General features: G+C 51.1%; 1 protein-coding gene across 6 annotated transcripts in view; it reads left to right on the top strand.

The window, feature by feature from the left end:
- Positions 1-17,543, top strand: part of PPP6R2 (protein phosphatase 6 regulatory subunit 2) — a 98,338-nt gene that overhangs the window by 16,466 nt on the left and 64,329 nt on the right. The window contains exons 2-3 of one of the 6 annotated variants that reach the window (XM_035569278.2): positions 2,295-2,497; positions 11,927-12,059. The exons of 1 other annotated variant lie outside the window; for it this stretch is intronic. The gene's annotated coding sequence lies outside the window, so the exon portion shown is untranslated. Of the gene's footprint in view, positions 1-2,294; positions 2,498-11,926; positions 12,060-14,081; positions 15,684-17,543 lie in introns of those variants that run through there. 4 more of the 6 variants (XM_050711113.1, XM_035569277.2, XM_050711107.1 and 1 more) reach the window with 4 other exon arrangements.

Here is a 17,543-nt window from a genome sequence, read left to right as displayed (position 1 = left end):
ATGCCCTCGCGTCTCCTCCCGCCTGTAGCTGTTCCTGTTGCAGGAAGCTGTTGGCTCATGTCCTCCATAAGGTGCAAGCTGCAAGCTAAGGGGTGCTGTGCGCAGACATCCGCCGTTGGCACGAAGCAGCCGTGCCCCTACTTCGTCTCGCAGCCCCAAACCTCCCTGCACGGCACAGTGGGGGCTGCTGTGGGCGCCCAGCGCTGCGCCGCTGGGCTGTGGCTCTCGCCTGTTGTCCCTTTGTTAGCACAGGGCCCCCGGTCCTCCCGAACGCAGCCCGAAGCCGAATGCCCGTGCAGCGTGAGCCCTGGCGCCCGCTGACGATCATCTGCGACCCGGTCGGCGTGGCTGTCACGAGCGCGGCGTTAGGCAAGGCCCCGAAGCAAAGCGCCCGGTTCGGCGGCACCGCGGTGACGTGCTGGCCTGCTGCTTGCCTGCGTGCTGCCGGCGAGCTGCCTGAGTCATTCCTGTTGTGCATCCCCAGTGCTGCGTGCCGGTGCCAGAGATCGCAGCTGGCTCTGGGGAGCGTGCTTGGTGGTGGTCTTGTTTCGTGTTCCCTGGCTGCTGGAGCCAGCTGTAGCTGTACTGGAGCTCGCCAGTTAGCTGTGCATCGGTTTGGAGCTTCGGAAGGTATTTAATGGGCTGGTTCTATGACAGCCCGTGTGCTTGCTGGCTTTATTTAAAGTTTGTCTGAATAGGAAATGCTCTTCCCAGAAAAGGGGGGATTGTGATTTCTGCCTGAATGGGCCTTGACCTGACTGTCGAGGGGACACTGAAGAAAACGGGTGTTGGAACAGGGAGCAAGCAGGGACCGATCCTTCCACCAGGCGCAGCAGCTTCTCGTTGGCGTGCTGCTTCTGGGGGGTGCCGAGGGACGCTTTTGCATCCGCAGGTGGCAGCGGTGGTGTTTGGCCTTTGTGCCAGCCCTGTCGTGCAGTGCCGGAGGATGCTGCGCAGCGCTGGCCGAGGTCTGGGCTCAGCACCTCTCGTGTCCCCCCTTTGCCGCCCTCGCAGCGGCCGCGTGGGTCTCCGCCCTCCGGAGGCACGCCGCTGCGGCTGTGTGTGCCGCGCCTGGTGCCGCAGGCTGGCGGAGATGTTCCAAAATTGTTCTAGAGACGTTAGAAAAATTTCTAAATAGAACTTGTTCCCAGCAGGAGGATGCGGTTGAAAATACTGCTGGAAGCAGGCGGCACGGAGAGCTGAGGGTGGCTGCGAGTGCTCGAGGAGAAACGTCAGACTTCGGCACTGACCTGGGGAGTGCCGGAGACCTTGGGGCGGGCCGCAGTGAAACTCTGCCTTCCGCTAGTCAGCGGCACTGGCCTGGCTTCAACTGCAAGCAAAATGGGAAGGCCCCCGCTTCCCCTGCCCCCCCGAAGCTGGCGTGCCCGTTTGGGCAGCTCGGAGACGGCCTGGCTTCGGGGGGCTCAGCGGCAGCTGCTCTTCAGGGCTGTTACTCGGTGTGTGGGGCCGATGTTTGTGCAGTGGTCTTCCCAGATTGGAAAGGGCTTCTTTTTTAGTGACAGTAAGAGAATGGGACAGAGCAGCAGTGAGAGCAGGCATCTCTTTACTAACCAAACTTATTTATTGCTGAGTCTTTCTGGCAAGTTAGGCTGACGTGGAAGACTGCCCAGGAGCTCTGTAGCCTTTTTGTTGGTGCAAAACATGTTCCTGTCGGAGCTCGCCAGACACATTTCTTCTGGCTGGTTAGCCAGTAAGTCTGTTAATAGGTACCAAACAGCTTAGCAGTGCTATTTTTTTCCTCCTCCAAGCTTCCAATGGACCCGAAGACTCGGAGCGTGCTACTTGTCAGCAGCGGGCTGCCAAAGCCGCCTTGGAGGATTTGGAACTAGATGCTTTTTCCATTTACTCTGCAAAGTTGTTTCTCTGGTAGTACAAAAAGAAATGTTCTTGGAGCTCGTGTTATGCAAGCTGGATTTCGGAGAAGGTGGCATGCAAATAATGGGCTGCGTAACTGGGAATCTCCTTGTGAATGCTCGGCGAGGTGATGGTAAACGAGCACACCAGGAGCAACAATTGCAATTTCTGTAATTTCAGGAGTGATGCTTTTGCCACGTGTGCAGCTGAAGTATGTTAAAAGTAAGACCTCTGGAAAGAGGGTGTCTTTCTGGTCTGCACCGTGGTTTGTGTGTATTCCCCGCGGGGTTTCTGTAAGTGCCGTGCTGTGCCTGTATCACTGTGTTCTGATGGCACGGCACCATCAGTTCCAACGGCATCTTAAAAGGCCCGTGCAGAAGCAAGTAAGATGTTCTTACATCTTTCTGTTTAATTCTTAGATGTAAAGCCAAGCCCAAGATGAGGAGTGCTGTTCTGGAGGTGTAAACGGTGCAGGGTATGTTTTACTGAGGACATTTTCACTTTCTTTTGTTTGGCGGAGCGCCGTGTGCGGCAGTTGGTGTGGCGGCGTGAAGCACCTCTGAGGCCCTCAGCAGTCTGCAGTGTGGCCGGTGAGGCTCACTTCCTTCCAGCTGCAGATCTGGTGAGTAATAAGTTGGTGCTCTACCTGGAAAAGCACTTGCGGGGAGAAGCGAAGAGCCTTGAAAATGAAAAATACGTCCCGGCTTCCCGGGTGTAAACGCAGCGGTAGCACGCTGAGCTGCTGGGAAGTCTGGCTTAGGAGCCGCGTGTTCTCGTAAGTCCTGCCGTGAGTCTTTTAAGACTGGGGCAGTTCAGTCGAGCAGTCCTCACAGCTGCTCAGCTGCTGCGTATGAAAAGGGAGCTGAATTACGATGGTCAGGCTGTGCCGCCCGTGGGTGAGGACAGACAAACGCCGTGACTGTGGCTTGGTGCCTGTGCACACCGTTAGAATCGCTGCGGGCGCAGGGCAGTTTGCACCTTGCTGGCACAGGTTTTTGTGTGACCGCTTGCTGAGGTCCTGGACACTAAATTGGTCGAAACGGCCCCGGCCCCGCTGCTTGCTCCTCGCCACACATTTCCTGCCACACGTTTCCTGCCTGCTCAGCACCCAGCCTGTGACCAGCACCGCTCGGGCAGGGCAGGAGACGCAGCAGCGCGGGCTGGGAGGCTGGCGCCGAGCTCGCTGTGGTGGGGGCAAATAACTCGTACAAGATCAAATTATTTCTTAGGTGTTTTTCTCTCTTGTTCCGGCCAGCGTAAGTCGTTACTTCTCTTGTTGAACACATAAATAGAAACCGTTGACAACCCTGTTTTTTTTCCAAACGACAGGGAAGAGGAAAATTGAGGAGAAGAAACTCTGACCTCTCCTAGCAGCAAGGCCTGGGTGTGGGAGATGCGTGGTAACAGGGTGAAAATAAAATGGCGAAAAAGCACAGAAGTCGGCAGCGCTGCCAGGTTTTATTGGAATTGCTTCTAGGCTGCCCGGTGTGTGGTGGTCTCTTATAACTGTTTTCATTAAAGTTGCTTCTTGTGTGCCTTGACTCCGGAGCAGGCTAAGTTTAGGTAGTGTAGGTCTTCATTTGGGAGTCTTCCAGAAATAGATGTTGTCAGCCCTGGGCTCTGAGAGATTTTCTTTCTAGCGAGGAATTTTGTAGTTGCTCTGCTGACGGTGTTCATTCTGCCTGCGCGCCCCGTCCCCACGGCCTGTGCATCGGTGCTTTCGTACCCGTAAAGTTTAGCAAGCTTGCTTTTTGGCATGGCAGAACGCGAGCGAGCGTTAGCATGCACCGGGGGTTTTGTGCAGTCAAGCTAAAAACTTAAATTCTGTTTGAGCAGAGCAGGCTCAGCCCGCCTGCTTTTTGTCAGCAGGTACAACGCTGCGCGTCTCCCCGACGGAGTGCCGGTGGCCGTGCTGAGCCACTGCAGAGGCTTGTTGTGCTGCGGGCTGGCGAGGCTTGGCCTCAGGTTGTCGCTGAAGCGCGCTGGTCGCTTGCTCCGTTGCTTTAACTCCTGGTGAGCTTTAGTCCACGTCTGTTCTGCACAGAACAATTTAGAGACTTAGGGATTTCTGGAATGAGAGCTCGGATAGGCAGGGGTGACTCTCGAACGCGTCTCGTGCCTTTTTCGCAGTGATGTGGCTCCAGGGTGGTGGCGGCTTTGTCCGCCTTCTGCAGCGGTCACGGGACAAAGACTTTGGATCTGTCTGAGGGCTTCATCGGGGATGACCTGAGACTTCACAGCACACTGAATTTTGGAGACTCACCTCTGTGGGGAAGTGGTGACTCTTCTAGGCAACTTAACCTGCGCAGTCAAAAACTTGGGATAACCCAAATTATCAAGTATCTGGGGAAAATCTTGGTGATAAAAATACCGAGAAATAAATTCCTGTGAGGTAACAGTGGTGTTATGTATGAAACTGGCAACTCTCCTCAGCTTGTTGAGTTACTGAGTGGCTTGACAGATTCTTAAAATGGATTATAGCTGACTTAAAGCATCAGCTGGGGAGTGTGAATGAGCAGGGCGTTACGTTGGCAGGAGAAGGAAAATTGGTTGAAATGACTGTCCCCTGCCTTGTAAATCGTTGGGCTTTCTTGTGACGCTTGTGATGTTACTGATGCTAGGTAAGAAAGATCAGAACGGTATTTGAAGCCTTCCAGATGACTGCAAGGGGTTTTTTTGGTAGGTTTTTAGCTTCTTTCTAGCCAGTGCTTTTGACAGCAAAACACTGTCCTTGATTTTCTTCTGTGCCACAGTTCCAGTGCTGTTTGGTGGTTTATTGCCATAAGTAACTGCTCTGGAGAGTCCTCAGCTGGCGTTCGTTGTCTGGCCATGCCTGACCTTGCGGACGGGACTTCTGAAGTCTTTAAGTCGGAAAAAGTGATGACTTCACGTTCAGCCTGTGTTGTACTTAACAGTTTTGAAAATATTTCCTGCGAGCTCTGCCGCCACAACATGCTGTTTTTGTTAGGGGTCGGCTTCTCTGAAAGATCGCGCAGTGCGTGGCCAAAAGTCTGAAATAGCAACCGGTCTCGGTTACGTCTATAATTACCAGTATCACTTCATGTATCTCATGATTTGCATATCGTTTTGCAAACGTCCAGATGGAGAGGAGAATAAACTTGCCGTCACTCTGAACCTGAATTTATACGGGACGTGTTTGAAACTCCTGTTTGCTGTTAGGGCTGAGTTATGGAGGCTGGGAAGAGAACCCAGCGGTGGGGGGGGGGAGCAGGCTGCTTGCCTGGCCTCTAGGGCACAACGTGGACTCCAGGGCGAGCGGGAGAAGGCGAGTTGGATGGCCTCTTGGGTCGGGAGGGCCTGTGCTGCTCAGAGGAATCCTGTGAGCGCAAAAGTACGGTAATATTAAAAAGTTAATCGAAGGTTAAACTGAGCGCTGGCCGCAGGACTGCGGTGACATAGCTGTCCCCGGACCCTGGGCAGTACCGTTGCTGCGGAAATGCTGTCGATGCTGCCAGTTACCCCACGGGCTGAAAAAGGCGTGAAACGTCTGTTCTGCTGTCTGGGGGAGGTGTGGAAGCCGAGCGGGCCGTCAGTTAAGGCACCGGGCAGCCTTCGTTCTCGCTCGGGAGCGACGCGAAGGCCAGGTCCTGCCGTGAGGGCCGGGGTGCAGCCGGCCGCCGGGCCTCGTCTGAGACACGAATCTTCTGTTCCTAAACACGCGCTGTTAAAAGGGGTGGTAGGGAGTTTGGTGTGGTCCGCAAATCGGATGTTGGTTTCTGATTTCAGCAAGTTCCGTCAAGTTTCAGGCACTCCGAAAATAAGCGGGGAGAGAAATCCGCTTCTGAAAGTGGCGTGAAGAGGCGGTGGGAGTTTGAGGAGGGGGTGCCCTGGGATTTTAACACAGCTCCTGAAAAGGTGGCACCACTCAGTGTTAAGCGCATGCTGATAAATACCTGAAGTATCCTTTAACTTGCAGTGGTTAGTTGGTGCAAGCTGCCCTCTTTATTTACTGTTAGGACCAGTGACAATGGGAGTATTTAACTTCCAGTGTTATGGTTGAGTCTCAGAAGGATTGCTGGGTGGGTTTTTTTATTCTTGGTGACAATTCTATACCCATCACACCCTTTTACCCCTGAATTCCTGCTGTTTCTGTCTGTACAGAGGTACAGTTAGGAAAGAGTTGATTTCAAAAAACAAAACTTCAGAGACTTGTTGCAAGTGCGTGGTAGTATAAAAATGCCCTGAATGGGCACCGGTGCTAAAGAGCGCTTGTGCTTCTCACTTGGTGCATCCCACAGCAAAGATGGGAAGGTTCACTGCTATGTACTGTCCTTCCCTCTTTTTTTTTCCCTTTGGTCACCAGAAAAAAATCATAATCCAATCTTAAAGCAGGTGGGAGGGAGCTGAATGAATTCGAAAATGTGTGCAAGTGGTGGTGAAACAGATCAGGGAATCATTGGTGGCTGTTGCTGCTTTTAGGTAAGCTACCTACCTACCTGTCCCTCTGTTTGCCTCTTTACGGAGATACCCTGCAGAAATGCTGTTTTTCTTAGTTCGGATAGCTAAAATGCTAACTTTGTTAATAAAGTCGTGAGGAACATTGCAGGTAATACAAAAGGCTGAATTTAGGTAATCTTGCTTGATATTCCCGATCAACTACATGAGCGTTACCAACATAGAACAGTGGTAAGACTTTAATTTCTTTAAAGACAGCTGGTTTTGTACAGTATTAGCAGGATGTGCCTGTCCTTCCATGGGCTCACATCTTGCTGCTGTCAGGTGCCACCAGAACACGCGGGGAAGGCAGGAGTCTCGTTTTGCTCTTGCTCTGCCAAAGCCATGAGAATGGCTGGTTGGGGATGCTCTTTTGCCTTCACATTGTCTTTAAGAGTTAATTTTATTATTTTTATCCAGGGAATCGAATTCTCCTCAGTGTTTTCCTCTTCCAAAGTCTCTTCCAGACAAAGAGCCCTCCAGTGCCGGTAGTTAGGAGGAGCCGCGGTGCGGATTCGCTGCGGGGAGGGCGCGCTGCAGGTGCCTGGATGAGGTTTGATCACTTTTTCCAGCTTCCGCAGTAGCAGGGGAGCCAAGGGAGAGTTCTCTGCTTAATTACGGCTTCCTCGCCCTGCCTGCTCTGAGCAGAGGAGCCCTGCGAGAAGCGTCAGAGCTGCAAGAGGAGCTCTGGTCTTCTACTTCTCCGTGCGGTTTCAGCGATGCCAAGAGGAGAGTGATGAAAAAAATCCCGTTCTGGGTGGCAGTTGGTGGCTGAAGAGAGCAGAGAGCATTACCTCTGCAGCTTCGGAGGCTCTCCTGGTGCCGAGCAGCAGGCCTGCTTCTGCTTTGGTTGCATTCAGTCACGGGCTGGGCCTGAGCCGCGCTTCCCCACGGAGGTCTCAGGGAGCCTGCTGGCCTCGGCCGGGCTCCCCCAGAGGTGCTGAGCCACGCGTGGGCAACGCCGGGCCTCGCGCTGTGGTACCTGTGCTGCCGGTCCTGCACTGTCCTGCGAAACACGGGTGGGCGCAGTGCGTCGTGCAGGCCCCTTGGCGAGTCGTCCTGCACGTGGGAACTCGTGAGGAGGGCTTAGGGGGGCAGTCCAGAAGCTGGGTTGTTCGTAACTTCTTTCTCCCCTTGCGAAAGCATAAATGCTCTCAGGTGTGCCGTATCGCTCTGCTTGCTAACGTGCTTTCCTGGCTGGCTGCGTGGATTCCAGCAGGAGCTGTGGGCTCTCTCGGAAGCCTGCTGCTGCCTTAAAGACCGCAGGAAGCAGCGGTGGGGAGACGCGCCGTACTCGCGGGCTGTTTGGGGAGAAAAAAAGTGCAGAAAGCTGTACCGCTGTGATTTTGTGCTAGCTTAGAACAAAGCTTTGTACAAATGGGACTTTCGCTCTTGACTGATTATTTTAATTTGCATCTTTCATTTAGAGATGCGTGCCCCCAAATGCATTAACTTAAAGATATTTTTAGTAATTTTGTGTATTTGGAAACATACTGTCTAATGAAAAGCTGTAAATCTGCAGTCTCTTGAATTCCTTTAGATTTTGCTCACACCAAACTTTGGGCAAGTTCCTCGGGCGTTTTGCCAGCGCTCTTTCATAAAGTGAAAGTGTTTCAATTTTTTCTGCCTTGTTCTTTCTAATGACTATTTGAAAGGTTTGGCTCGTGTGTGACTACTTTGAAGCTGGAAATCATTAAGTAATGATGAGCAGTACATTTATCAGCCTCTCATTCTTTGTATAACAACTTCATTATTTGCTTGCATAACTGAGAGCGTTCCTTTTTTCAGGGGCTACAAGACAGGCAGCGATGACGAGGTGCTGGTACCGCGTGGTGGCACGAAGTGCTCGGCTTGTCAGGGCGGTGGTGACCTGTGGATCGGTGTTGGTTGATGGTGCTCGCTCCCTGCAGGCCCTTGGGAGCCCTGCGGTGGCGTTCCTGGGATGGAATGTGAAAGCAGCTTCTGTGCCTTGTTTGCAGATTAGGACGAGAGGAGCATAGGGGTTACTAGGATTCGTCTGACTAGGTCTCATCCACGTCCCTGCGGACCCGCAGGGAGCTGCACGAGGCCAGGGAGCGGAGGCCCCGGGTGTAGCCTGCAGCCAGGAGGCTCCCCCTGGGCCCCAGCGGCACTTCTGGGCCAGGCGGGGGCCGGAGCCCTGGCACCGGGACCAGAGGCTGGGGGGTCTCCTCCTGGGGGGTCTCCAAACCCACCTGGGTGTGGGGCTGGGCACCGGCTGGGGGGGCCCTGCTGGGGCCGGGGGGGCTGGCAGCACACCAGGTGTCCCCAGCCTCAGCCAGGCTGCGGTTCTGTGATAATCTGCTTACATCCCATCCCTGGTAGCGATGTTCAGCACCTGAAAACATTTGGTTGGGGAATTCAAGAGCTAATGTAAAAGGACACTGCAGCCTCTCCCAGCCCCTCGTGAACCCCTCTTCCCCCCCCCCCCCATCATCTTAATGACCGCCTCTGGGCAGCTGCCTTGTTCTGTACCTCCTGAAGATTTTTTTTTTTTTTTTTTCCAAAATGCTTGTCTGCGTCCTTGAGCTGTCCAAAACTTCATTATCCATTAAACCAGAGATCTGTAGAATTTTACAAAACTCTTGGCTTCAGTGGCCGGGCAGAGAACTCTGTTGACTAGCTTGTCGTTCAGAGCAATCACTTCCCTATTGATCGGCCTTAGGCATGCTGCCTTACCAGCGAGGACTTCCACTGTGAACCTTGGGATGTGCGCGCTGGGGGTCTGAGGCTTAGGAGCAGGTTTGGCACAGTAGCATCCACAGAGATTTGATTTCCAAACCCAAAACGTGCTGTTGGAATGAGGAAGGCAGGCAGCTCACAGTTACCTAATCCAAAGTAGGTGTAACTTCGAATTGAAGAGCTGTATCTTACTGCTGGATTACAGTGACTCTAACTCATGGTGAGGTATTTCTGTGATGTGGGTCTTAGTTTAAAGCCATTCCTCCTGCCCTACCCCTACCCCCCGGCACAGAGTCCCTCCTGCAGCCCCTTCAGGCCCTGGCAGCCCGCTGGGAGCTCTCCCCGGAGCCTTCTCTTCTCCAGGCTGAGCACCCCCAGCTCCCTCAGCCTGGCCCCACAGCAGAGGGGCTCCAGCCCCTGCAGCATCCCCGTGGCCTCCTCTGGCCTCGCGCTAATCTTTATGACTTCATTGTGGAAGCTGGGAATGTTTCAGTCTCCCCACAGAAGGCTTTTGAAAAAGAATTGGCTAACAGCTGTTGAGTTACCTTGGTACTGCTCTGTCTGTACATCTGCTGTTTGGAGTAACTTTTAAAATTCATATCCTAAATTATACTACGTTTCTCTAGAAATCTGTGAGGACGGGGGGTACGTTTACCTCTTGAGTTTATTCCCCTCACCGTACTTCAGGATTTCTCTGAAGACATCAGTTGTTATTGTGAAGTGGGTAATTTCTCCTGTTAGACGTGAGAGACTTTGACAACCCAGAAATGTGTGCGTGTGAATTTCTTATGGGTCTACTCTAATACAGTTTTAAACGTGTAGGCAAATGCAACTGGTTAACCTGCAGTGAGTTTAGCAAGAAACGCAGATTCTCAGAAAGAAGGCAGAACACAGACACTTTTACTGTGCCGTATTGTGCCTTTTTGTGCCAAATCTGGGAGCCGAGTTGCAAACACACTGCATCTCAGAGGGGAGTCAGGCTGGAACCTGAGCAGTGTTCACAGTGTGGGAAAGTAACGAGCCGCGGGATCCGGATCTGTTTCGGTGGCGTTGAAGTGCAGCAGATCCCTTGTCCTGCCACTCCTCTCTGAAAATCCTTCCCATAACTATTTTAATTAGATAATTGAAGAAATTGAAGAAAAAATTGAGGGAGAGAGCATAAAAAGATGACAACCAGAAGTGTGAGGCCGATGTCAGACAATTGCAGCGATGGAGATTAGATTTTCCTTCTGTTCAGACCAGAAGGACAGTGCTGCAGGGCCTTGTTTCCTTCACGCCAGGATGTGGGAAGGCCGTCCCAGTAAGATGGGGCTCGGTCCTGTCCCCGAGGCACTAAATACGAAGATCCTTGAAATGCTTTTCCAGGGAGAGCGAGATGGGTCCCGGTCCCCCCTCTGTGGGTCTCGCTCTGTGCACCCGGTGTTACGGGGGGCTTTTGGGGCTTGCTGGGGCCTGTACCTGAAGCCTCAGCTCCGTGTAGGCTGTGTAAATGTGTTAACGCGTGCTGGGCTCTGGGGCCCGGGAAGTTCCACAGGGCGCTGCTTGTGCCAGGATTCAAACACGGGTGTAACAGAGTTGGGGCTGGAGTAATCGCACGGGTTGTGCAGAGCCGAGAAGCGTGGTTTATCTGGACAAGCACAGCAAGCAAATGTCCAAATGACAGAGATGTTTTGAATTTCCATAACAAAGTGGCTTTTAAGTACTAATTATGGTCTGTTAAACTTGTACTGAAGTTGTTACTCAGAGCTTTTCTTCTCACCCTTTACTTTTAAGTAGAAATACAGCAAATATCCAAACTACAGATTAATTTCCAAAACAGTTTGGCTTTTTAAGGGCTATGTAGAAGCAGAAAGTTTAGCGTTCTCTCGAGTTCTGTGTCAAGGTGTTCACGCGGTACTGAGGATCTGGGGAGATGCTGACTTCTGTGGACAGCTGGCTGCTTTCTGAGCAGCACTCGTTGGGCCTCGGGGTCAGATTTGGAATCGGTGCCGCACTGTGCTGCGCTCGGGTTATCGTCTGTAACGTTTAAACGACGTGGTAGGATGAGTGCTGGGGAAAAGGAAAGGCATCAGCGTTACAGACCTTAATTCCGCGCGGTAAGGCCTTGCGTGCTCTGCCCCTTCCAGTTAAGACTTTGGGTGAGTGCATCTCCAGCTAAGGAAGTGCTGACAACGTGATGAGGGCGCGGTGCCCGGCGGGGGTGCTGCCATGCTGGGAGGCCTTCCCTGGCCTCCAGTGTGTGCGGGGCTGGAGGCGTGTGGAATGCCTGCCCTGGTAAACCTGAGGGTGTCTGGGGTCGGGGCAGCTCGGGAGCTGTCCTTGGGCACGGGCACCGACAGGCGCTTTCTGTGTGGCGATGTGCCCGTGCTGCGGGGGGCCCTGGCCTCGGGCAAGGCCGGGGACGGGGCAGGCGAAGCCGAGCTGGTCCCGCCGCGAGTCCTCGGCTGCAGCCGCTGGGAGCTGGCTCCTGGCCCCTGCGCCCTCCTGAAGGCGGGAGGGCCCCCGGCCGAACGTGAAGCGCGTGTATTGTTGCTGCCGGCAGCCTTGGAACAAGTGAAAATGGCCTTTCGGTTTCCTTGACAACCTCAAACTTTCTTTTGAAGCGATGTCAGGAAAGCAAGCGTGCTCTTGACCGAGGTACAGCTGTGGCAGCTGAAGCGCAGGGGCGGTTAACCCCTGTGCTCTCACGGCCTGATGGAAAGGTTCACGCTCCTCCCGTGCTACAGGAGGGGAGGGGTAATTAAGAGGACTCATCTGACGTGCTGCTGGCTTCGCACAGCTACGGTACTATCACGGATTTCGTTCGTGTAAAGGGCTGTGGGGAAGTTTGTTTAGGCAGAAGTCTTCGACTGTCAGTTACCCTTGGTTAACAATCACTTTCTAAAAATTTTTCCAGGGTAGGAAGCTCGAGAGAGAATTCACACTGGATGAAAATAATTTTCTGAAGCTGGATATATTCCAGGAACTGTAACCCAAATGTTTCTCTGTCCGTGGAGAAGATTTCACATTTGAAATAACTTCTACTGAAGGTATGCACGTCTGCCTTTTCTTTTGAAGCTCGGTAATGACATCACGTTTCGTATTTCTGTAGTGCGTGTGCTGGTGGTCACTGGTGAGATTGTTCTTGATATTTAATACCTGGAGGCATTTGAGAGGGAACTGTAACGTCTCTGGGAGGGTCCCGCTGATGGTTCGGGGCTGGCTGTGTACAGCTGGGGAGCTCTGCTGCTGTTGGATCTGCAGACTGGTCCTGGTGTGCTGGTCGGGATACTCCCTAAAACCAGGCTAAACTGCCAAGTGCTTCTCAAAACATGAACTTGAATTTTATGCCCATAGTTAATGGGAAGAAGACAGAACTTTTTTTTAACTTTCTGGTGGCTATCTATAATTCTGGAAACTGCTCGTGGCTGTTCTAAGAAGCAGCAATATGGAAATGACACACAAAAAGCTTGGTCATTGGGGTAGTGAAAGTGAATAGGCGTGACGTGAAAGTGAAAGGCTTTCGTCAGGTGAAACTGGAAGCATGCACCAAAGTGATCAAGCAGGCAGCTTAAAGCAAGCAAGTGGAAGTGCCCTTTGATGCAGCGTGTAATTACCCAGGGGACTTGGTGCCCCAGGGTTGTTTGGAGGTGTCCTGGCTGCTGCGAGGCAGGATGCTGGGCTGGCTGCTCGTGGGAGCAGGCAGTCCTTGCTGGATCCATGCACGTGGTGGAGCCGATGGACTCGGTCATGTGCCTGTTGGTATTTCAGTTAGGAAAAGCTTTCTTAGTGCTACAAAGGCAAGAGACTGTGTGAAGAAAGGTTTCCCAGGCGGAGTAGGCTGTGAAGGAGCCCCGTTTCCTCTAGAAAAGCAGTCAGTCTGCTGAACCCTTGGATGGAGAGAAGGCGTTCTTAAAGCTCCTGAGAGAATTCAGGAGATCCCAAGTTTTGTTGCGGAAAAGTGCAGGTTGCAGGTGAGCTGTAGAAAGAGATGCTGCTGCCGCTGGAGCTGGTTACGGTTATGTAGCCTGTCAGACCCGATGGTTTGAAACTGGTGAAAATGGTTCTAGAAGCCATTTGAGCTGCAGCACATGGATAGTAACAAGGCATGTGGTTGTCTGTGCCAGCAACATAGATAGAAATAGAAAATAGTGGTTGGAAATGAGTGTAGCCCACTCTGACAAATTGCAGTCATCCTTGAGCCCCAGCTGGCTCGGGGCACTGATACCTGCTCCTGCTAAGGATATATATGCCTTGGGGAAGCTGAGAGCAGGGTTTGGGGACGGTGGGCACTCCAGCTTGCTGACAGTCTCCAGGTTAGTGGTTTATTCTGAACTAGCACGGCTGCAAAACGTTTGAGGGTCCTTTATAAACCTGGTTTCTATCAACTGGTCTAATGAACTCGGTTTGAAGACGGTCGAGCTTTTGGACACCGTAACCTTCTATGCCAGTAGGTTCCACAGGGTTTTTTCTTGCTGTGTGGAACATAATTAGTACTTCATTCTGCCTGTTTTTAAATTGGCTGCTTGATAGCTTCGAGGTGTCGCCATTCTGAGGTTTGTAGGAAGCTGTAAATGACTGCCTGTTCTCCTCCTCAATGCCACTCACGCCGCTCTTTGTATCTGCTGGTTTCCTGAGCTGAAGCCATACATCAAGTCAGGTTTCATGCGCCTTCCTTGGGAAGCTGTGCCTGCTCTAGTTCTGCTCGGTCCCTTACGGGAGCTGATCAGACCAGCTGTACTTGTTCTAGCTCTGCTCTCTTCTGAGAGAAGCTAACCAGACCAGCGCTTGAGATGCGAACACACGATAGTCAAAAACAAAGTCACGCCTTCTGTTTACTTGCTTATTCCTACTTGTAATAAATCCTGATGCTACTTTTACGCCCTTGGCTGCTGCTCTGTGTTGAGATCCTTGAGCAGTGGCTCCACGATCTTCTCCAAGTGGCTCTAACAAGCAGGATCCGTTTAATTTGTGTGTTAAAGCACCACGTTTCTTCAGAGGAGGGCTGCTTGTTCGCTCAGTGCTGGCTGCAGCACTCGGGCCCGGCGAAGCCCTCCGGAAGCCGGGGAGGTGGCTCCGTCCCGAGATAGCTCCGCGAGCCCGCGGGAGGAAGGAAGGAGGTCCCGGGCGCGGGGTGGGCAGGCAGCGGAGTGCGAGTGTGTGAAAGTTCAGGGGAAAGAAACTTGTGGCGTGGGAGAGCGTGGGATACGTCTCGGATCAGCGCGGAGCAGATGGGCGGCCTGGCTGCAGGACCCGTGGAGAAGGAGGCTTCCTGAGGAGCAGAGGCACTGCGGGCGTTGGCGGGTCCCAGGAGCTCCTGGGTCGGGCTGGAGCAAGCCGAGAGGCGGGGGCTCGCCGGTCAGCCCTGGGGGACGGGGCACGTCGCCTGCCCTCTCTTCGGAGGGCACCGTTAGTGTGCCGTAGCGAAGGTGTTGGCACTCCGGTCTGAAGGCACCGGGTGGCTGCAGGGCCCTCATCGGGGGGGCATCAACACCTCGCAGGTGGCTGCTCGGTGCTGGGTTTTCTGCCGTGAGCAGTGCCTGCCTTTGTCAGCACGGAGTTAACGCTGCCGTTTTCTTGTCCAGTTACTTATTACCATGCGATCATCCTGCAGCTGTTTGTCAGCTTTGATTAGGCTTAAGCTAAATATTTTTCTGTTGCTAGTAAATGCTGCTACCTTGCTGCTCATCTTTTTTCTGATATTACTTACAAATACGTTGAGGAGCACTGGCTCTTTTAGGACTTCACTTGCTGCATTTTTCTCTTACTTCCTATGCTTTTACCAGCTGTTGATTGACAAGAAACGGAGCTTTTCTTTAGGATTAATTGGAGCAGTCTATGCAAAACTCTTCTTTGGGGTTTCAGGCGAACCATTGATCTTACTGTTCTTGTCCATCTGTTTGTTTTTGTTGCGATTTTAATAAATTGCATAACAATTTGCTTTAAGCAACCTTTTTGAAAGTATGTTTCAGGCTTCAAGTTCACCAGGTTAAATAATGTGACACTTTATTTCCTGCACTGGTTGTTCAGCAGCAGTGTTTTAAAGCTGTCAAGTTCTTGGGTGAGTACCATTAGTGCTGGTGATCTGTTGGCATCTCACTCACAGGCGTGTTCTGAAGCTGTCTCTGTTCATGCTGCAATTTGAGATAATTCTCCAGGTGGTTTTCTTTTTCCCCGTGTAGAAAAGTTTGATCATTTATGCTTATAGGGGAAACAAAGGAAATTCTGTATAAAAATTGAGCAAAAAAAAATCAAATTAAATTAATTTCAGGAATCCACGTCTGGTAAGACTAAAGAGACACGTTGAAGTGAGTGAGACCTAGGGGGAATCTTCACCTGTGACATAGCTGCTGAAGTGGTTGCTCTGTCACACTTCCACTACAGACAGGATGTTACAGGAAAGTCAAGGATTCAAAAACGCTTTCTTTTTGGAAACAAGAAGGATAATATACTACTCTCAGCATTTCCATGTGTTTCCACTTAGTAACTAAGTGGAAAATGTTCAATGTTTTATTTTATCAGGAATAGGCTTAAATAGGCTTAAATAAAAAATCCGTAAATCTTGGTAATTTCCTCCCAGTTTCCAGGAGGAGTTGCCTGTGGTGATTTCTGGCCCTCCGAAGTTCGTTTTTACTGGTCTTGGAGTACTGAATGCTCTGAGAGTGTTCTAGAAGGTAGGAAAATGGTGTGGAATTTGTGTGCGTGCGTGCCCGTATTCAGTAAAGCTCAGGGTAGCCTTTGGTAACTATGGAAATAGCTACAGGAATGATCCTGGACAAAATGCAAATGCAGTAATTAAGACACAAACTCATCCGAAGTTTTAGGGAAAGAAGGAAATGTGTGCACTTACGGCAGCCAGAGGAGAATTGCAAGGTGCTGTAGGTGTTACGGTAACACGAGTATCGGTCTGTCAGGCCATGAATTTTAACCACGTGTTATTTCTGTAGGCTTTTTTTTCTAGTGAATGTAGAGGCCTCTCCACCAAACTTAATGACACTTGGTGAAGGCTTTTAAAAAGAGACCTCCCTGCACCCCAGCACAACTGTTAACTGAAATAAAAGCCTGACCACAAAGCGGAAATTGCTGCTCCACGGAAGGATGAGATGAAGTGAGACAGAAGGGGTAAAACAGTTGCTAAAGGCCCCCCAAAGGAGAAAGTAGGTTTTTGACGCTACTTGGGTAAGCAACGAGACAAAACGTAGTGCAGACTTTGAAACACACGCAGCGAGAGAACTGTATTTATTTTGTGTAGTTATCTACCCCAGGATCTGAGCTCAGTCACGAATTGCTGTGCGTGTTCTGCTGGTTCTTGATTGAAGCCTTTGCATACCTTGTAAATATTAAAACATTCCTGGAGTGTAGTGTTGGCAAATAGCAAGTGTTTGAATGACAGCTTAATTCTACATCCATGAAATTTAGAAATGTTCTCCACAAAGCAGTTAATCTTCAGAAATGGCGTTACACAGTTACAGGAAGCTTGTTTCCTGAAGTCGTCGTGGTTCTCCCTTCTGTGCTCCAGTTCAAATGCAATACCAGCAACTTTAAAGGACGTGCAGTTGTCTGACTGAAAAAGCAAAAGCTATTGCTGGTTTGCAGCTGACACGGATGATCCAGACTGAGTCCTGATACCTGAGGTGTGGCAGATGCCAGGAGAAAGGTGTCTTTTTGTGGACGCGTTAGGGCCTCATCTGGTTTGGTACCCGAACGTACCAGGGCTTTAGTGCAGCTGTGCAAGTATCTGATACGTACAGTTCGTTCATTTTATTAACAAACTGGAAGGGTGGTGATACTTAACTTGCTCAGAAGCATGTAGGAGATATTTGTCTTTCTGTTCCGGTACTGAATTACAAGACTAACAAGCCCGGCCTCCTCAGAGCTCTGCATCTAATATTTCTTGCCCACAAAATGTGGGGAGGAGGAGGGGATGTGTTACTGACTGGCAGGCACTGAAGAGCAAAAACCTTGCTGCAACAAATCCATGTCCTTCCCTGCTCACACAGGTGAGCACTGTTCACAGAAAATTGCAACAGCTAAGCCACTTAGCATTTAAAAATACAAGGAACACCTTTTGGTCACCTTAGTTTTGTTCATTTTTTTCTGCTGTTCTCCATCTCCTCAGTAAGCTACTTTGTTTGTGTGTCTCCTCCCTGTGTCTGGAAAGCACCTGCCTTCCTTCAATGCTGTTAATTGTCATAAAGGAATCAAGTCAGTCTTCTATACAAAATGTTCTGAACCTGACCTGCTGTCAGTTGCGATATGAAATACTTCCTTTTATTTCTTTTAATGGTGTGATTTGTCAGAGCTCCCTGCTGGTGGCAGCCTTCAGTGATGCGCCGGTTGTTCCTCCAGCTTGACAGAGCACACCTGGTTTACGAGGAGTCTTGCTTTTGCAACTCCAAGCAAGAACAGAAGAAGACTAACAAATCAGAGGACTAAACTGTGACTTTATTTTGACACCAGAGATGATTGTCATAGGACAGCAAAGCACATTACAAGTTGTATTTAAGACAGTTTCTTTCTACTTGTTTTACAGC

This window comes from Cygnus atratus, chromosome 1 (assembly GCF_013377495.2).
Source record: "Cygnus atratus isolate AKBS03 ecotype Queensland, Australia chromosome 1, CAtr_DNAZoo_HiC_assembly, whole genome shotgun sequence".
NCBI classification, from domain to species: Eukaryota; Metazoa; Chordata; class Aves; order Anseriformes; family Anatidae; genus Cygnus; species Cygnus atratus.
Note: the sequence above shows the minus strand (reverse complement) of the source record. Positions and strands in the feature narration are given on the sequence as shown.